Source organism: Coenobita brevimanus, chromosome 15 (genome assembly GCF_032717465.1).
Source record: "Coenobita brevimanus isolate Jiangsu-jjx chromosome 15, ASM3271746v2, whole genome shotgun sequence".
Classification (NCBI taxonomy): Eukaryota; Metazoa; Arthropoda; class Malacostraca; order Decapoda; family Coenobitidae; genus Coenobita; species Coenobita brevimanus.
Window position 1 is genome coordinate 32,169,223 of NC_136968.1, and position 22,500 is coordinate 32,191,722.

Genomic DNA, 22,500 nt, shown 5'->3' on the forward strand with positions numbered 1-22,500 from the left:
GTGTGTGTGTGTGTGTGTGTTCTTACCTAATTGTATCTTTACAGGAATGAGTCAAGCTCGTACTGTCCCGTGTCTTAAACCATATTTATCGTACATATCCTTAAATTTGTGAATTGTTTTGGCACACACTATTTCATTCGGTAGTGCATTCCATTGATCAATTGCCCTATTTGGGAAACTGAATTTCCTTACGTCTTTATCACCTCTCTTTTTATGCAGTTTTTTGCAGTGTCCTCTTGCTGATGCTTCTCCATATGTTAAGTAATCATTTATGTCTATTTTCTCCTTCCCTGATATGCATTTATATAGCATTATCATGTCACCTCTTTTCCTTCTCTCCTGTAGTGTTGGTAGATTCAATTTATTTAGTCTTTCTTCGTAGCTTAGGTCCCTTAAACTTGGTATCCATCTTGTAGCGGCCCTTTGAACTTTTTCAATCTTGTCTATGTGTTTTTTGAGATGAGGACTCCAGACTACTGATGCATATTCCAGGGTTGGTCTAATGAATGATGTTATTATCCTTCTTAGCATGTCTTCATTTACGTATGTGAATGCTATTCTCATATTTGCAAGCAGTGTATACATGTTCCGTACCTTCTCACTGATGTGGTCAGCCGGAGATAGTCTGTTATTGATAATCACACCTAGGTCTTTCTCTCTTTCTGATGTGTATAGGGTTTTATTTCCTAACATATAATCCCAATGAGGTCTTTTTCCACTTTTACCAAACATGATTACATGACACTTGTCCACACTGAATTCCATTTGCCATGTACTACTCCATTCATTAAGTTTATTTAATTCTTCTTGTAGCTCTTTACAAGAGTCTGTGTTAGTAATTCTCCTTTGTATTTTTGCATCATCTGCAAACATATTTAGATAGCTTTCATTTCCAGTGTTACTGTCTGTAACATTTATATACACTAAAAAAAAGATTGGTGCCAGCACTGAGCCCTGTGGTACTCCACTAGTCACTTCTTTCCATGATGAGTAGTTTCCCCTTAGTACTGTTCTCATTTCTCTTTTTATGAGAAAATCTTGCATCCAACAAAATAGTTTGCCTCGAATTCCTCCTTGATGGTACAGTTTCCATAAAAGTCTTTGCTGTGGTACTGTGTCAAACGCTTTCTTGAAATCTAAATAGATACTGTCCACCCATCCTTCCCTTTCCTGTATTGTGTTTGTTACTCTGTCATAGTAGCTCAACAGATTAGTAACACATGATTTTCCTTTTCTGAAACCAAACTGTCTTTCTGTTATCATATTGTGTTCTTCTAGATGATTTACCCAAGCTTTTCTTATAAACTTTTCTAATACCTTCCTTACAACACTGGTCAGTGATACTGGTCGGTAGTTGAGTGGATTTTGTCTATTTCCTTTCTTGAATAAGGGGACGATATTTGCTTTCTTCCAAATATCAGGTAGTTTACCTTGACTCAAGGATTTCTTGAAAATTAAAAATAATGGTTTACATAACTCCTTTGCACATTCTCGTAGTACCCAACATGAAATTTCATCAGGACCACTTGCTTTTCCTCTGTCTAATTTACTTAACTCCTCCTGTATTACTTTTTCTGATATTTGTATATCTGGTAGTATGTGTGGGCATGCATGTTCCACATATTCCCTCTCAAAATTTTTTTCTTCTGTAAAAACTGATTGGAAATTCTTATTTAGTGCTTCACAAATATCTTTCTCTTGTGTATAGGTGATTCCCTCGTCCGTAATGGATTGTATTATATCTTTTACTTTGGTTTTGCTTCTGATGTAGCTGTAAAATAGCTTTGGTTGATCACTACTTTTATTTATTATATCCTCCTCAAACTGTTTTTGGGCTTCCCTCCTTATTCTTGTATAATCGTTTCTTGCCTGTTTGTAATTATTATACGCCCTTTCACTATTGTGTCTTCTGTATCTATTCCACAACAAATCTCTTCTTTCTTTTGATTTTTTACAATCTGTATTGAACCATTTCTATATTTTCTTATCTGCTTCTTTGTGCTGTGGGATGTACTTCTGGACTCCTATTTCATAAAATTCACAGAATTTTTTATATACAGCATTTAAATCATGTCCTCTAAGCTAATTTTCCCAATCAACTTCTAAGAAATACTTCTTTAGGTCATGATAGTTTCCCTTTTTATAGTTTAGGCTCTTTTTGTAACTTTCATTGCTGTTTACTATGTCATATGCTATCCTGAAGTTGCAATTTAGTACTGTGTGTGTGTGTGTGTGTGTGTGTGTGTGTGTGTGTGTGTGTGTGTGTGTGTGTGTGTGTGTGTGTGTGTGTGTGTGTGTGTGTGTGTGTGTGTGTGTGTGTGTGTGTAAAAGTGGAAGACCATGTAGGCAAATGCTGTGTGTGTGTGTGTGTGTGTGTGTGTGTGTGTGAGAGAGAGAGAGAGAGAGAGAGAGAGAGAGAGAGAGAGAGAGAGAGAGAGAGAGAGAGAGAGAGTAGGTAAGAAAATGGGAGAGGAATGAAGGATGGGAGGGAGGGAGGGAGGGAGGGAGGGAAAGGGAGGTAGGGAGGGAAGAAAGGAGGGATAGAGAGAGAGGTAGGGAGGAAGGAAGGGAGGAAATGTCTTGCAGAGGTCAAGGGACGGAAGGGAGGGAGGGAGAGAAAGAAGAAGGGAGGAGGAGGGGGAGGGGGAGGGGGAGGGGGAGGGAGGGAGGGAGGGAGGGAGGGAGGGAGGAAGGAAGGGGAGGCCAAGGTCAGTGAGCCAAGTCCTGTATTTATAAAAGGTCTTCCTAACATCTCTTCCTTAGCGATTTATTCCTGATTCTGCTCTATTACTATATTCTTGTGATGCTCCCTAACACCTCTTCCTTACCGATTTATTCCCGATTCTGCTCCATTACTATATTCTTGTGAAGCTCCCTAACACCTCTTCCTTACCGATTTATTTCTGATTCTGCTCCATTACTATATTCCTGTGAAGCTCCCTAACACCTCTTCCTTACCGATTTAATCCTGATGCTGCTCCGTTACTATATTCTTGTGAAGCTCCCTAACACCTCTTCCCTAGCGATTTATTTTTGTTGTCTGAGTTTGGTGATACTGGAAGGATTTGTGTAACACTTAAGAGGACAGTAAAGTGTGATTAACATAATAAATCGCTCAGGAAATGGTGTTAGGGAGCGTTAACCCCTACAGATGTCTTTTTTTGTTAAATTCTACCCACCAGACGATTTTATTCAGTTTATAAAAAAGGGTTTCTCTCTCTCTCTCTCTCTCTCTCTCTCTCTCTCTCTCTCTCTCTCTCTCATGAAGCCTCCAACCAACCCCGCCCACGTACCCCATCACAACCCCCCAACCCAGTAATCCCCCGTAAGCTAAACAAAATCGTCTAAGAGAAAGAATATAAAAATACGTAACCTCAGTGAAGGGGTTGATTCATTCTTACGTTTCGTTTCGTTTCGTTTCGTTATGGCGGCTGTCCACGCTGCTCGATCTCTGGTAGCAACACTATTCAGTCTCTTATCCCTGAGGTCTTCTTCGGTCTGCCTTTCTCACCCATATGTCATCCCCCATCCTCACCACATGCCCAGACCGTCTCAGTCTACCCCTCCTCATCACAACACCAATACACTCCAGTCCCAAACCATCTCAATCTACCCCTCCTCATCACAACACCAATACATTCCAGTCCCATCCTTCCTCCCAAACCATCTCAGTCTACCCCTCCTCATCACAACACCAATACACTCCAGTCCCATCCTTCCTCCCAAACCATCTCAATCTACCCCTCCTCATCACAACACCAATACATTCCAGTCCCATCCTTCCTCCCAAACCATCTCAATCTACCCCTCCTCATCACAACACCAATACACTCCAGTCCCATCCTTCCTCCCAAACCACCTCAATCTGCCCCTCCTCATCACAACACCAATACATTCCAGTCCCATCCTTCCTCCCAAACCATCTCAGTCTACCCCTCCTCATCACAACACCAATACACTCCAGTCCCATCCTTCCTCCCAAACCATCTCAATCTACCCCTCCTCATCACAACACCAATACACTCCAGTTCCATCCTTCCTCCCAAACCATCTCAATCTACCCCTCCTCATCACAACACCAATACATTCCAGTCCCATCCTTCATCTTCCTTCAGTTTGTCTGCTCTCTCTCTCTCTCTCTCTCTCTCTCTCTCTCTCTCTCTCTCTCTCTCTCTCTCTCCACTGCAGAGAGGAGGAGCCTGAGGAGGATTAGGAGCGAGAGGGAGGAAAGACGCAACTTGGCGCTTAAAGACGACCTGTGGAGAGAGAGAGAGAGAGAGAGAGAGAGTGTGTGTGTGTGTGTGTGTGTGTGTGTGTGTGTGTGTGTGTGTGTGTGTGTGTGTGTGTGTGTGTTACTGATGGTTCAAATTTTTGCATTCGCAAACATTCGCATATTTTTTTTATATATTCCCATTCGTGTGTTGTAATGCAAGTAGTGTGCGAAAATTATTACAGTAAGGTAGTTATATTTATTAAGTTTATAGAAAATTACATAAAGAGTTACGGAAATGAGTTGAACGTGTGTTGTAGGGCAGTGTCGCCAACCCAGCAGCTGTCAGGGTAGTTACGGCTGCTGGCTCTATCATGCAGTGTTGATGGAGTCTCAGAAATGTCCGGATTTTCACAGATCTTTTGCCTAATGACAGGTTTTCAGAAATTCTCATTAAAATGTGGGTAATGTCCAGATATTTAGCTCGTAACCAGGATATGTACTCTAAATCTCAATAATTTCTCAGAGGGAGAGAGAGAGAGAGAGAGAGAGAGACAGACAAACAGACAGACAGACAGACAGACAGAGACAGAGAAACGCCTGTCTGACGTGATCTGTTCTGGGTCCGTTGGCAGTTCATCCAGGCCGCGTCTGATAACCCCGGGACCACCGCCGCTACTTCAGTGTGTGATTTCATTGACTTGAGTTACCACCGACTGCACAGAGCCTCTGAGGTGTGTGTTGTACACGTGTGTGTGTCTAATGTTGTGTTTCGCACTCTCTTGGTCACTGATAGCTTGATACAATTACACAGCAGCCATTAGAGTCTGACTTTAAGTAAGGAAGTTTGCAACAGCAGCACAATGATGTCGTCACGTGAGGTGTGGCAATGTTATGAAAATGTTGTCCAAATGTTGCAAAGTGCAAACCGTGTAAGCAAAACTATTCCTAAAAGGAAGAACAACATCCGGTCTCAGAAATCATGTGAGTAGTACACATCCAGAAGCTTATAAAGCTATGCTAAACAAAGAGGACGAGAAAAAGGAAGGCAAGAAGAGAGAAATATCTCCAATGCCGCTGGTGAAAATAAAACAGCAAACTTTAGAATGCTGCTTTGAAAAGAAAAAAGTTCGGGATTCTAAGAACCTAAAAGCACAAGGTCTCGATCGCCACGTTGCTGAAATGATAGTCATGGATGATCTGCCATGTTCACATGTAAGACATCGGATTCATACGTTTAAAGCTGGAGGCAGCGCCATTATATCCACCGAGACACTGCAAGTACTACACAGACCTAATTTGTGATGATATATATATAATCCTGCTGACAATAAAGTTCCTGATTCCATCAAGGCACTGTAAGAGTCTACCAAATTAACATTCACCACTGATTCTGGTGTTTCTCTCTTCTCATTGACAAGTCACTGATTGCACTGACAAGCAGCTGAAACGTCAAAATTACATAAGTTTTTGTGTGTACAGCCATTCCCTAAATGCCATACTGGAGAATATCTGAGTATTCAACTTGATGCTTGAAAAATGGAGCATTTCCTCAGACAATGTTCACTGTCATGAGGGATGCCGGTGCTAATACTAAAATGGTATTATTTCCTTCAGCCATCAACATAAGCTGTACTTCCCATCAACTGCATCTCGTGGTCAAGCACGGCATATCTTCACAAAAATCAATTACAGACCTCCTCTCTAAATGCAGGTCTATAGCCACTCACTTCAATCACTCAGCCATGGCACAAGAAGAATTAAAAGAATATTCACCCCAGAATAAATGCTCCTCAGTTACCAGCGATACATTATGTTTTGACGCGATGGGACGGTACGCTTCAGATGACGGTCAGAATGAAAGAAACGAACATAAGGAGCCACTCTGCTTGTATGCGAGAGGAAACTGTAAAATCAGGTCACTTATTGCTGAAGCTGAGTCCTGACAATCTGCATCACTGTTCTCCAGCAAAATCAGCAGCGCCTCACCATCGATACCTGAAACAACACTCTCTCACAACCACACTCCAAATGGTGATCACGCCTCTCACCGATGAAAGCGCTGGCATAAAGAACTTGAGAGAAAAAAATAATGGAAGAATTATCAAAGAAGTCTGATTCAGTAGAACTAGAGGGTATTGACACGTATGCTGTAGCCACATTTTTAGACCCATGATATAAGGCGAAGTTTTTTTTCATCACGATTTGTTACAGAGTGAGGAACAGTATCGCCCTTTTGACAGATGAACTTCAGTCGAGGGTTCAAGAAGACATGAAACACACACACACACACACACACACACACACACACACACACACACACACACACACACACACACCACCCCACACACACACATACACACACACAACTTTCCTATGCATCCCAAGTTTCTCGTCCATCAACAGGCAAATATTTTACGTCAACGCTTAATACCATCCTTTCACCAAGCAGTGATGATGATGATGATGATGATGATGATGATGATGATGATGATGATGATGATGATGATGATAACCAACTTTGACACCAGACTCAGCAGACGTCAAAAATCATCCACCAGTACCACAAAGAGAAGAGCATTGCAGTACCTGAAGACGCCTTGACTTAGTGGGGAATGCATCTAGAAACGTATCCTATCCTCTCTCAGTTAGTTTGGACCTTCTTGCCTTGCCCTCCAAAGCGTTGCCTGTGGATGACTCTTCAGTGGTCTATCTATCTAATCTATCTATCTATCTATCTATTGCCAGACGCCTTAATCCCGTACGGGGTGGCCACATACATGTCGCCTCCATGTCCCCCGCCATTTCATTGCCCTGCTCCCAACTCACTCCCCCCTCTCTCATATGCCTCTCCACTCCATCCCTTCACCTCATCCTCGGTCTCCCCCTCCCTCTCCCTCCCTCCACTTCACCTACATACACCCTCTTAGTCAGTCTTTCATTCTCCATTCTCTCCACATGTCCAAACCACCTCAGTGTATTTCTCCTAATCTTCACAACCACATCCACATCCACACCACAACGTTCCTTCACTTCTTCATTCTTCAACCTGTCCCTCCACGTCACTCCACATGCTCCTCTCAAGTAACGCATTTCCACTGCTCTCACGCTTGACTTGTTCCCCTCTAGCAAGGTCCACGTCTCGCTTCCATACGTCAGGGTAGGGATCACAATACTATCATGCAGTGACTTCTTAACTTCCACACTCTTCAATATAACCTTCCAATAATCACATTCAACTCCCAATAACAACACATCTTTTTTCACATGTTCATGATATTATTCCAGGATTAAATGGCTACAAAGTACAAACATCACTACAGTCAAAGCTGCACAGTAATACCCGCTACAGAGAACTCTTCTTTCAATGGCTGGAAGGTTGGGGAAAGGGGTTGGTGGGAGGCAGGTACGGGCTGGGTCCTCATCTCGCATCTTGGTAACACAGAAAATTGATAGAGACTCGTTCATTCAATTCTCTATGGCTGAAGCTCTTACAATGAAACTGATTCGTACCAAAATAAATAATAATAATAATAATAATAATAATTATAATGATAATAATAATAGATAATAATAATGACAATAATAATAATAATGAAAATAATAAAAATAATAATGATAATAATAATAATAATAATAATAATAATAACAATGATAATAACAATAATAATAATAATAATAATAATAATAATGACTAATAATAATAATAATGACTAATAATAATAAGTATAATAATAATAATAATAATAATAATAATAATAATAATGATAATAATAATATTGATAATAATAATAATAATAATAATGACAATAATAATAATAATAATAATAATAATAATAATAATGATAATAATAATAATAATAATAATAACAATGATAATAACAATAATAATAATAATAATAATAATAATAATAATAATAATATCTCACGTTTCTATGTCACCACACAGATTATTGATATTCGCATTAGTATTTGTGAAGGTTGAAAATCAGTTGAAAATTGCATATGCTGGACTATTTGGACTATTACTACTGTGTGTGTGTGTGTGTGTGTGTGTGTGTGTGTGTGTGTGTGTGTGTGTGTGTGTGTGTGTGTGTGTGTGGAGACAGAGAGAGAGAGAATGTTCAATGCAATCTTTCGTTTCTTCATTCTCTCTCTCTCTCTCTCTCTCTCTCACACACACACACACACAAACACACTTACTCCCCTTGTCCTCCCCTCCCTCCCTCCCTCCTCTCCTCGCCTCCCTCCCCTCCCTCCTTCTGGTAAGGAGGGCACAGCTGTTTCTTGCTAGAGCTAGGTCAAGAGTGGGCGACATTACTGAGATACACATTAATACATACACAGACGTACACGTACATGCTACATAAATAGTTACATATATACATACGTACACATACAGCCGTAGATACACATTGTTCATATATACAGTACTGTCTACACATATACACACACGTGTATGTATGTGTATATATATATATATATATATATATATATATATATATATATATATATATATATATATATAGATAGATAGATAGATAGATAGATAGATAGATAGATAGATAGATAGATAGACAGATAGATAGATAGATAGATGGATAGGATATATATATATGCAGTTAAATCACTTAGTAACACGTGCTTCATTGCTATGCTGATATCCACAAGGACAAGAAAACACGAAATAACCCGAGTGCTGTCGTGTATAACACCTGATTACACCATAGCGCCTGGGATGGTGCATGTTGCCTTTTCCTTGTGAATATATATATACGTACACATCCATCCATCCTTACATACATTCATATATACATACACTACGGTACACATACACAATACACATACAGGCATGCATACACAAATGTACACATACATATATACATATACATACATACATACATATACTTACATACATATACATGCTGGTACATACATACATACATACAAATTGCATACTGGTACACTCCTACTTAAACTGCAGTACACATATACATAGCCATACAGACACACATGCAGGTACACACACAGAATACACACACACATACACATACATAACGGAAACACATGCTTTATATCACACACACTCATACACACAGAAGAACATATACAAACAAATACACATACACATAATTAACCCCTCCCCACCTCTCTCTCTCTCTCTCTCTCTCTCTCTCATACCCTTAACACTCCCCCCCCTCCCTCTCTCTCATACCCTTAACACTCCCCCCTCTCCCTCTCTCTCATACCCTTAACACTCTCCTCTCTCTCATACCCTTAACACTCCCCCCCCTCCCTCTCTCTCATACCCTTAACACTCCCCCCTCTCCCTCTCTCTCATACCCTTAACACTCCCCCCCCTCTCCCTCTCTCTCATACCCTTAACACTCCCCCCCTCTCCCTCTCTCTCATACCCTTAACACTCCCCCCCTCTCCCTCTCTCTCATACCCTTAACACTCCCCCCCTCTCCCTCTCTCTCTCATACCCTTAACACTCCCCCCCTCTCTCTCTCTCTCTCTCTCATACCCTTAACACTCCCCTCTCTCTCTCTCTCATACCTTAACACTCCCCTCTCCCTCTCTCTCATACCCTTAACACTCCCCCCTCTCTCTCTCTCTCTCTCTCTCATACCCTTAACGCTCCCCCCCCTCTCCCTCTCTCTCATACCCTTAACGCTCCCCCCCCTCTCCCTCTCTCTCTCTCATACCCTTAACACTCCCCCCACTCCCTCTCTCTCTCTCTCTCATACCCTTAACACTCCCCCCCCTCTCTCTCTCTCTCATACCCTTAACGCTCCCCCCCTCTCTCTCTCTCTCTCTCTCATACCCTTAACGCTCCCCCCTCTCTCTCTCTCTCTCTCTCATACCCTTAACACTCCCCCCCTCTCCCTCTCTCTCATACCCTTAACGCTCCCCCCTCTCTCTCTCTCTCATACCCTTAACACTCCCCCCCCTCTCCCTCTCTCTCATACCCTTAACACTCCCCCCCTCTCTCTCTCTCTCATACCCTTAACACTCCCCCTCTCTCTCTCTCTCATACCCTTAACACTCCCCCCTCTCTCTCTCTCTCATACCCTTAACACTCCCTCTCTCTCTCTCTCATACCCTTAACACTCCCCCCTCTCCCTCTCTCTCTCTCTCATACCCTTAACACTCCCCCCCCTCTCTCTCTCTCTCTCTCTCTCTCTCATACCCTTAACACTCCCCCCTCTCTCTCTCTCTCATACCCTTAACACTCCCCCTCTCTCTCTCTCTCATACCCTTAACACTCCCCCCCCTCTCCCTCTCTCTCATACCCTTAACACTCCCCCCTCTCCCTCTCTCTCATACCCTTAACACTCCCCCCCTCTCCCTCTCTCTCATACCCTTAACACTCCCCCCTCTCCCTCTCTCTCTCTCTCATACCCTTAACACTCCCCCCCTCTCTCTCTCTCTCATACCCTTAACACTCCCCCCCCTCTCCCTCTCTCTCATACCCTTAACACTCCCCCCTCTCTCTCTCTCTCATACCCTTAACACTCCCCCCCCTCTCCCTCTCTCTCATACCCTTAACACTCCCCCCCTCTCCCTCTCTCTCATACCCTTAACACTCCCCCCTCTCCCTCTCTCTCTCTCTCATACCCTTAACGCTCCCCCCCTCTCTCTCTCTCATACCCTTAACACTCCCCCCCTCTCTCTCTCTCATACCCTTAACACTCCCCCCCCTCTCTCTCTCTCATACCCTTAACACTCCCCCTCCCCTCTCTCTCTCTCTCTCTCTCTCAATACGTTAGGATGGAGAGGGAGACCTTCAGGTGGTGGCACTGATATAACCAGGCGGCTCCACTGCCCGGTTATACACACGTCCCTCAACTCCCTCCCCATCCCCCGAAAGGACGATGGTGGACTGCAGGAGAGGGGCAACGTCAGCCTGCAGTCCACTACTACTACTACTACTGCTACAACAACTACTACTACTACTACAACATCAACAACTACTGCTACTACTACTACTTCTACTACTACTGCAACAACTACTACTACTACTACAACATCAACAACTACTGCTACTACTACTACTTCTACTACTACTGCAACAACTACTACTACTACTACAACATCAACAACTACTGTTACTACTACTACTACAACTACAACTACTACTACTACCACTACTACTACTACTGCACTGGTTTACGACTATAACTACTATCTATTTCTATCTATTTCTTTATCTATTCTTTCTATATTATCTAAGTATTGTTTTTATTTTTTTTTTGAGTTACATAGATATACAGACCTGAGAGAGAGAGAGAGAGAGAGAGAGAGAGAGAGAGAGAGAGAGAGAGAGAGAGAGAGAGAGAGAGAGAGAATTTCATAAATAAATATGCACATATTTTCGTGTTCAGATTTTTTACCAGTGTGTGTGTGTGTGTGTGTGTGTGTGTGTGTGTGTGTGTGTGTGTGTACATATGCATATATGATGGAAGGATGGATGAATGGATGGATAGACGTATATATAGGCAAGTTTATGTGTGTAAGAACAGTATGTATGTATGTATGTATGTATGTAGGGATGGATGAATAGATGGATGGAAGTACATGTGCAAGTGTATGTACAGTATGTATGTACGTATGTATGTATGTGTACCGGGTATATATGTATGGAAAGATGGATGGATGGATGGATATAGGCAACTGTATGTATGTATGTATGTGTGTATGTATGTATTTGTGTATGGAGGGATGGATGAATGGACATATATATGTAAGTGTACGTATGATGTATGTATGGATGTATGTATGTATGTGTGTGTGTGTGTATGTATGAATGTATGTGCTAAGGAGGGCAGTACACACACCTGCGTCCCCTCTATTATCCCTTCACCCTTTTAAGTATCGTTCAACACCTGCGGATTTCAGACAGGTAAGGTAAGTAGGTAGGTAAGTAGGTTGGTAAGTAGGTTGGTAAGTAGGTAGGTAAGTAGGTTGGTAAGTAGGTTGGTAAGTAGGCTGGTAAGTAGGTAGGTAAGTAGGCTGGTAAGTAGGCAGATAACTAGGTAGGCAAGTAGGCTGGTAAGTAGGTAGGTAACAGGTAAGTAGGCAGACAGATACTGAAGGGGTAGGCAGGTAGGGTGGCTAGGTGGGTGGGTAGGTAGGTAGGTAGGTAGGTAAGTAGGTAGGCAGATGGGCAGGTAGGTAGGTAGGTGGAAAGGCAGGTATGTGTGTACAGGTATGTATGTATGTAGGTAAGTAGGTAGGTAGGTGTAGGCAGGAAGGCAGGTAGGTAGGTAAGCGAGTAGGTAGATACAGAATAGCAGACAGAGTGGTAAGTAGGCAAGTGGGTAGATGGTAAGTAGGTAAGTGGGTAGGTAGGTAGGTAGGTAGGTAGGCAGTATGCAGGTAGGTACGTAAGTAGACAGGTACGTTTGTAGGGAGATAGGTAAGTAGGTCAGTATGTAGGTAAGTATTCCAAGCCATCCTTCTTCCTTCCTTCCTTCCATCTTTCCTTCCTTCCATCGTTCCTTCCTTCCATCCTTCTTTCCTTCCTTCCCTCCTCCCTTCCTTCCTTCTTTCCTTCTCTCCTTCCTTCTTTCCTTCCCTCCTTCCATCTTTCCCTCCTTCCTTCCTTCCTTCCTTCCATCTTTCCCTCCTTCCTGCCTTCCTTCCTTCCTTCCTTCCATCTTTCCCTCCTTCCATCTTTCCGACTTTCTTTATTTAAACTTTACCTACCTACCTACTTGCCTACCTACCTACCTACCTACTTACCTACCTTCCTTCCTTCATCCATCAGTTCGTGTTACCTACCAACATAATTTACCCACTTACTTTCCTACCTACTCACCCTCATCCATTTATCCTTACCTACCTACTTACCTACCTACTTATCTACCTACCTACCTACCTACCTACTTACCCACCTTCACAGTGGAAAAGGAAATATATGGTGAGGAAAAGGTAAAAAAAAGTGAGAGAGAGAGAGAGAGAGAGAGAGAGAGAGAGAGAGAGAGAGAAGGGGGGGTGACATTAAATAAAGAGGAGTAGGGTAGGGTAGGGTAGGGTAGGGAAGGGAAGGGTAGGGCAAAGCAGGGCAGGGCAGGGCAGAGTTCCATAGGGTCTATTCACCTTCCCCCTCCCTCCCTTCTTCCCCAACCCTTTCCCTCCCTCCCTCCCCTACCCTTCCCCTTCCTCCCTCCCACCCTCTCAACATTTTTCTTTCCTCTTTATGTCCTTACTTTCATCTCTCTCTCTCTCTCTCTCTCTCTCTCTCTCTCTCTCTCTCTCTAACAAATAAGTAAAACACGAAAATACAGTAGTACTGATTCTCTCTCTCTCTCTCTCTCTCTCTCTCTCTCTCTTTAAACACGGTTTATTGCAGAGTAACATTTTGGTGTTGTAAAGGACTTAAGAGTTACTTTCGAAATCTAAGCTGAAACAACTAGGTTTGAATCTAGTGCTATCTATCTATCTATCTATTGCCAGACGCCTCAATCCCGTTTGGGGTGGCCACAAACAAATCGCCTCCATGTCACCCTGTCCCCCGCCATTTCACTGCCCTGCTCCCAACTCACACTCCCCTCTCTCATATACCTCTCCACCCCATCCCTCCATCTCATCCTCGGCCTCCCCCTCCCTCTTCCCCCCTCCACCTCACTCACATACACTCTCTTCGTCAGTCTCTCACCCTCCATCCTCTCCACATGGCCAAACCACCTCAGTGTGTTCCTCATAACGCTTCCTATCACATCCACATCCACACCACAACGCTCCTTTATATCCTCTAGTGCTCTCTATAGTTAATTGGTAGTAGAAAGTTTACATAATGACATACAGATTGATTATAATTAGTTAAGTATACCCTGTTGTTGACACTAGTGTTACCTATATCTAATAATTATTGTAGCCTCTTGCCGACGCCACCCATCTGTTGACCTCTGGCTTGAAGGCTGTTGCGCACCAGCGTGTTCCACAGGCGGCCATATCAGGGTAGGAAGGAGCGGAGGTGGTGTTCCGTCCTGGAGTAGGGGACGTCCACTTGTTGCTGTCTGAATGGGGCTGCTCTGGTAGTGTGTGTGGCCGGTGGGGGCGAAGGGAGTTGCAGGGTCACTAGGTGGCGGGTATGCAGGATGTGAGCTTTGCGCATCACACACAGACCTGCCACATCCCTGCGCTCCTGGAGGGGTTGGAAGGGGACAGGCTGGTGTGGGGCTGCCTTGAGTCGCATTAGTCGTTCAGCTCTGGCCTGGACACGGTCTAGGGTGGCCAGGTATGAGGGAGGGCATGAAGACCAGGCAAGTGGAGAATACTCCATGACAGAGCGAACTTGTGCCTTGTAAAGCACCTCCACTCCCTTGGCGTCCAGCAGGTGAGATACTCGGCGGACACAGTTCAGTCTCCAGGCTGCATTCTTGGCCACTTTCCTGGCATGGCTGGTGAACGAGAGGCCCGCATCATACTCTACTCCGAGGATATTGATGGAGTCCTGTAGGGGAAGCTTTCTTCCCCCTAGCTGTACATCCAGTGGGGGCAAGTCAGCTAGGTCCTGCTGCGGGAAATAAGCATGAGCTGTGTCTTGTCAGGGGCCAGGGTGACTTGCCATCGCTTGCTCCAAGACACAATGTTCTCTAGTGCCTGGTTGATGCGGTAGACTGTGTCCTGCCACTCACTTCTGTCACACGAAAATGACAGAGTGCAGTCATCCGTGTATGCTTTAGCCTCTGGGATGAGTTGGAGGATGTCACTGAAGTTTACGTTCCAGGGGAGAGGCCCGAGTATACTGCCTTGGGGAACACTAGCCATAAATAAACACAAAATTATCACTAATTCTCTCTCTCTCTCTCTATAATAAATAAATAAAACACGAAAATATCACTGTCTCTCTCCCTCTCTCTCTCTCTCTCTAATAAACAAATAAAACACGAAACTATCACTAATTTTCTCTCTCTCTCATAAATAAATAAAACACAAAAATATCACTAACTCTCTCTCTGACCTGACCCCCCCTTCGCCTCAGGATGCTAAGATGCTCGAGGGGAAAGGTCAAAGGTCAGAGAGAGAGAGAGAGGTCAGGTCATTCTCCCTCAGGTTACTCTAGTTTACACACACACAACCTTCCCCCACCCTCCCACCCACACGCCCTCACACACCCACACCAACCCCCCCACATCCACCCTCCCACACACACGCACATCACTCAAACACCAATTCAATGCCCTAATTCAATTCCCAGACGGTTTTATTGAGCGCTGGAGGGGTTTTTGGAGTTATGGACGATTGCCACAGCCTCCCAACCCCCCTCCACCACAACAGGCCTATAGGAAGCTGCAAGAAACCGTCTGAAGGGAGAATAACACTACAGAGGGCCAACAGCTGAATAAAACCGTCTGTATAGGCAGGAGAAATAGATCATACACCCCAAATGGTCTACCCACAGCTGAATGAAACCGTCTGTAAAGCATAATAAACCAATAAACCACAAGAGGCCTATAAATCGCTGAATAAAACCGTCTGAAGGCAGCATATAATAAACCAATAAACTACAACACTTATAGACAGCTGAATAAAACCGTCTGTAAAGCATAAACCGATAAACCACAAGAGGCCTATAGACAGCTGAATAAAACCCTCTGAAGGCAGCATAAAATAAACCACTTAAGCACAACAGACCTATAGACAGCTGAATAAAACCGTCTGAAGGCACCATTTAATAAACCAATAAACCACAACAGACCAATAGACAGCTGAATAAAACCGTCTGAAGGCAGCATACAATAAACCACTAAACCACAAGAGGCCTATAGACAGCTGAATAAAACCGTCTGAAGGCAGCATACAATAAACCACTAAACCACAAGAGGCCTATAGACAGCTGAATAAAACCGTCTGAAGGCAGCATATAATAAACCACAAGAGGCCTATAGACAGCTGAATAAAACCGTCTGAAGGCAGCATAAAATAAACCAAATAAACCACAACAGGCCAATAAATCGCTGAATAAAACCGTCTGAAGGAAGCATAAACCACAACAGACCTATAGACAGCTGAATAAAACCGTCTGGACCATAAAACAAACCACTAAACCACAACAGACCTATAGACAGCTGAATAAAACCGTCTGAAGGCAGCATAAACCACTAAGCCACAAAAAGCCTATAGACAGCTGAATAAAACCATCTGTAAAGCATAATAAACCAATAAACCACAACAGACCTATTGACAGCTGAATAAAACCGTCTGAAAGCAGCATATAATAAACCACGAGGCCTATAGACAGCTGAATAAAACCGTCTGAAGGGACCATAAAATAAACCAATAAACCACAACAGGCCTATAAATCGCTGAATAAAACCGTCTGAAGGCAGCATATAATAAACCACGAGGCCTATAGACAGCTGAATAAAACCGTCTGAAGGCACCATAAACCAATAAACCACAACAGACCTACAGACAGATGAATAAAACCGTCTGAAGGCAGCATACAATAAACCAATAAACCACAACAGACCTATAGACAGCTGAATAAAACCGTCTGAAGGGAGTATAAAATAAACCAAATAAACCACAACAGACATATAGACAGCTGAATAAAACCGTCTGAATGAAAATAAATCCACAAATCAACGCCTTTGACATGATAAATCCCTCCAAGACGACAAACCCCCTATATTTAATCCCATTTTTATAGCTAGACGGTTTCTTATCGTTAACTAGCAAGCGATTTATTTGTATTTATTTATTTAACGAAGACGATTCCTTATCGTTAACTAACTTGCGATTTATTTTTATTTATTTAACGTAAGACGGTTCCTTATCCTTTACTAACATGCGATTTATTTTTATTTTATTTATTTACTTAACGGAGACGGTTCCTTATCGCTAACAGGCGATTTATTTTTATTTTATTTATTTATTTAACTAAGACGGTTCCTTATCGTTAACTAGCGGTGGCTCAATCGGTAGAGAGGTGGCCTGCAGTTCTTACGGACCCAGGTTCGAGTCCCGGCTGGGGCAGGGAACAGTTTAAGGATTTGAATTTCGTAAAATCAGGCTTTACTGATCTACCAGAAGACCCGCCGACATGTCGTCAAAATACCCCCGCTAATACCAATACACCAGTCCTGTATGAGACAGCCCTAGCATGTATTCAATATGGACGGTGGGTGTTAGCGCCGAAGTGGTGACATGTAGAGGTGTATGGTATGTAGGAGGACTGCTGGGCCTTGAGAGCAGTACTCCCGAGGTGGATGGAAAGCTGATGACAGGGAGTGCTGGAGCTCCCGTTTCATCAGCCCTCAGGACTAGTTCCTGACCATCCCCCTTTGCTGAACTTTTTCAGTGTCTTAGTTACACAGAGAGTAGACCAGCATGCTCTCCAATACAAATTTCTCTATCTATCTTCACCAAACTACAGGCACAGTACACACTACACTTCCTATTCAAAATTCACCAAAAATGGCGTCGATTCACCAAGCCTCGGAGTCCCCAGGGGGGGGGACCATAAATGCCCCCGCCATCTGCCCCTCTCCCGGTGACGACTCGAGGTGCCTGGAACCACTGTCTGACTCTCTTCTTCTTCATTTCTGCAACATTCGCGGCCTTTCATCTAACTTTCGCTCTGTTGAGCACCATCTCTCCTCCTCTAAACCTCACCTTCTTTTTCTAACGGAGACTCAGCTGTCTGAGGCAACTGACAGCAAACCCTTTTCTGTATCCTCCTACTTTCTCTATACTCATTTCAAAGCCAAAGGTGGTTGTTGTGTATACATACACAACGACTTATCTTGCTCTCGTGTTCCTGAACTTGATTCTTCTGAATTCTCCACTCTCTGGCTTCGGCTTTCCTGTCATTCTCTGACTAAATATATCTGTGCTGTTTACTTATCCCCTAATTCTACTGACTATCAAAAATTCTTCGACTATCTTACTTCTACGATGGAACACATTCTGTCCATTTCTCCTTTCTTTGAAATCTCCATTCTTGGAGATTTCAATGTTCACCACCACCTTTGGCTCTCCTCTCCTTTCACGGATCCACCTGGTGAACAAGCCTACATCTTTTCTATCCTTAATGACCTAGAGCAGCTTGTACAGCACCCTACCCGTATCCCTGACCGCCTTGGAGAGAGCTCCAACATACTTGACCTCTTCCTCACAACTAATCCTTCTGCTTACTCTGTTAATCTTTTCTCTCCGTTGGGCTCCTCCGATCACAACCTTATTACCTTAACCTGTCCTATCGCTCCAGTACGGCCTGCGGACCCTCCAGGGAAACGTCGTCTCTGGCATTTTGGAGCTGCGGACTGGGAGGCCCTCAGGCAGTACTTCTTTGATTTTCCCTGGAATGATTATTGCTTCCATGGCCGTGAGCCATCTGAGTGTGCCTTGCGCATTACGGAGGTTATTCTCTCGGGCATGGAAGCATACATTCCTTTCTCATATCCTTAGACTAACGCAAGAAAGCCTTGGTTTAATCACGCTTGTTCTAATGCTGTCCGCAACAAGGAGAAGGCCTACAAAAGGTACCGGAGCCAACCCACCCCTGAATCACATAATCTTTACGTTTCTGCCCGGAATCGTGCTAAGTCTGTTCTTCGCTCTACTAAAAATAATTTCATCCATACTAAATGCTCTCAACTCTCCAACTCGAATTCTTCCCGCTCCTTCTGGCACCTTGCCAAAAATCTTTCTAACAACTTTACCTCATCATCCTTCCCTCCTCTTTCCTACTCTGATGGTTCTGTAGCTATTTCTTCTACTGATAAAGCAGATCTCTTCGCACAGACTTTCTCCTCCAATTCCACCTTAGACGATTCCGGTGCTGTTCCTCCATCACTTCCCCCCTCTGACTTCCTCATGGCTGACATTAAAATTTCTTCAGTTGATGTATTTTCTGCCATTACTGGCCTCAGTACTAACAAGGCATATGGGCCTGATGGGGTCCCTCCTGTTGTTCTCAAAAACTGTGCTTCTGTGCTTACACCCTGCCTAGGCAAACTATTTCGCCTTTGTCTGTCAACTTGTACACCTTTCCTTCTTGCTGGAAGTTTGCTCTCATTCAGCCAGTCCCAAAGAAGGGTGACCACTCCCAACCCTCCAACTATCGTCCAATTGCTTTAACGTCCTGTATTTCAAAAGTTTTCGAGTCAATTCTTAATAAAAAAATTTTAAGGCATCTTTCCTATCACAACCTTCTTTCCGATCGTCAGTATGGGTTCCGTCAGGGACGCTCCACTGGCGATCTTCTCACCTACCTTTCAGACTCCTGGTCATCCTCCTTTCGGGACTTTGGCGAAAGCTTTGCCATTGCACTTGACATCTCAAAGGCTTTCGATCGAGTCTGGCATAAATCTTTAATTTCCAAACTGCCCTCCTACGGTTTCTATCCTTCTATCTGTACCTTCATCGCTAGCTTCCTTTCTGGTCGTTCTATAGCTGCTGTCGTAGACGGCCATCGTTCTTCTCCTAGATCTATCAACAGTGGTGTTCCTCAGGGCTCTGTCCTATCACCAACTCTCTTCCTTTTATTCATCAATGATCTTCTAAGCTGTACATCTAACCCTATCCACTCATATGCTGATGACTCCACCCTTCACCTTTCCATTCGGTTCCCGCAACGCCCATCTCAACAGTTACTTCAAGAAACAAGGGATGAGGCTATGGCACACCTAATGTCTGACTTGGCTCATATCTCTGACTGGGGTAAAAATAATATGGTTGTCTTTAATGCTTCTAAGACTCAGTTCTTACACCTATCAACCCGACAAAATCTTCCACAGGTATACCCACTAATGTTTAATAATATGCAGATTAATCCTGCATCATCCTTGAACATGCTTGGGGTTTCATTTACTCGGGACTTATCTTGGAAAGATCATATTACATCTCTTGTAAAATCTGCTTCCAAGAGATTGGGTGTGCTAAGCCGACTCCACTCTTTCTTTACCCCTGCACAATTGTTGACTCTATACAGGGGTTTTATCCGCCCCTGTGTGGAGTACAACTCTCATGTGTGGGGAGGCTCCCCACATACAGCTCTTCTCAATAGGGTGGAGTCAAAGGCTTTTCGTCTCATTAACTCTCCTCCTCTTACTGACTCCCTTCAACCTCTGTCTCTTCGCCGCACTGTTGCATCTTTATCTCTTTTCTATCGCTACTTTAATGGTCACTGCTCCTCTGAACTGTCTGCTTGCATTCCTCCACCTCTACGACGGGCGCGTAGCACCCGTCTGGCAGCAAACTCTCATCCCTTTTCTGTCCAACTCTCTAATGCAAGAGTTAACCGTTACTCCCAGTCTTTCATTCATGCAACAGGTCAGCTCTGGAACTGTCTCCCTCTGTCTGTATTTCCTCCTGCCTATGATCTCCAGTCTTTCAAACGCAGTGTGTCCAGGCATCTCAAAATGATCGGATCTTGAATTTGGCTCTCTATTGTATTTTGTTTTTCTCTTGGAGGGAACTGTTACTGCGGGCTCATGGCCTTTGGTTCCTTCTTCCTCGCATAAAAAAAAAAAAAAAAAAAAAAGGCTGTGAAGCCTATGCCCAGAGTCGGACAAAAAAAAAAAAAAAAAAAAGCGATTTATTTTTATTTTACTAATTCATTTAACGAAGACGGTTCCTTATCGCTAACCAACAGGCGATTTATTTTTATTATAATTATTTATAGAAGACGGTTCCTTATCATTTACTAACAAGCGATTTATTTTTATTTTATTTATTTATTTAACGAAGTCGGTTCCTTATCGTTAACTAACAGGCGATTTATTTTTATTATTTTATTTATGTCAATGGACAGGAAGAAAGTGCATATTATTTTTTCGCTTTATTTTTATTTAATTTATTTATTTTGAGAGAGGGGGGAGGGAGAGGGGGAGGGAGGGAGGGAGGGAAAGAGAAAGACAGTGAGAGGGAGGGAGCGAGAGACATGGAGAGAGTGGAAGGGAGAGATAGTTCGAGAGGGGAGAGAGGAACAAAGGGAGGAAGGGAGGGAGGGAGGGAGAGAGAGGAAGAGACAGAGGGAGGAAGGGAGGGAAAGGCAGTGGGAGGGAGAGAGGGAAAGACAGTGGGAGGGAGGGAGGGAAGGACAGTGGGAGGGAGGGAGGGAGGGAAGGACAGTGGGAGGGAGGGAGGGAAGGACAGTGGGAGGGAGGGAGGGAAGGACAGTGGGAGGAAGGGGAGGAAAGGCAGTGGGAGGAAGGGAGGGAAGGACAGTGGGAGGCAGAGAGAGACGGAGGGAAGAAGGGAGGGAAAGAAAAAGACAGTGGAAGGGAGGGAGGGAGGGAGTGACAGGGGGAGGACGGGAGGGAGGGACAGTGGGAGGGTGGAAGGGAGAGATAGTGAGGGAGGGGAGATAGTTGGAGATGGGAGAGAGGGAGGGAGGGAAAGACACGAGGGAGGGAAGGAGAAATAGTGAGATGGGGGAGGAAGGGAGAGAGGGAGGAAGGGAGAGAGGGAGGAAGGGAGGGAGGGAGGGAGGAAGGGAGAGAGGGAGGAAGGGAGGGAGGGAGGGAGGGAGAGGGGGAGGAAGGGAGAGAGGGAGGAAGGGAGGGAGGGAGGAAGGGAGGGAGAGGGGGAGGGAGGGAGGGAGGAAGGGAGGGAGGAAGGGAGGGAGGGAGGAAGGGAGGGAGGGAGGAAGGGAGGGAGAGGGGGAGGGAGGGAGAGGGGGAGGGAGGGAGGAAGGGAGGGAGGGAGGAAGGGAGGGAGAGGGGGAGGAAGGGAGAGAGGGAGGAAGGGAGAGAGGGAGGGAGGGAGAGAGGGAGGGAGGGAGGAAGGGAGAGAGGGAGGAAGGGAGGGAGGGAGGGAGAGAGGGAGGAAGGGAGAGAGGGAGGGAGGGAGAGAGGGAGGGAGGGAGAGAGGGAGGAAGGGAGAGAGGGAGGAAGGGAGAGAGGGAGGAAGGGAGAGAGGGAGGAAGGGAGAGAGGGAGGAAGGGAGAGAGGGAGGAAGGGAGAGAGGGAGGAAGGGAGGGAGGGAGGAAGGGAGGGAGGGAGGGAGGAAGGGAGAACATCATCCCGTTGAGTGACCCCGACATTCGCTACCCTAGTGCCCTTCCTCCCTTGCTGTTTCTCTCCCTCCCTTCCTCCCTTGCTGTTTCTCTCCTCCTCCTCCTCCTCCCTCCCTCCCTTGCTGTTTCTCTCCCTCCCTCCCTCCCTCCCTTGCTGTTTCCCTCCCTCCCTCCCTCCCTTGCTGTTTCTCTCCCTCCCTCCCTCCCTTGCTGTTTCTCTCCCTCCCTCCCTCCCTTGCTGTTTCCCTCCCTTTCTCCCTCCCTTGCTGTTTCTCTCCCTCCCTCCCTCCCTCCCTTGCTGTTTCTCTCCCTC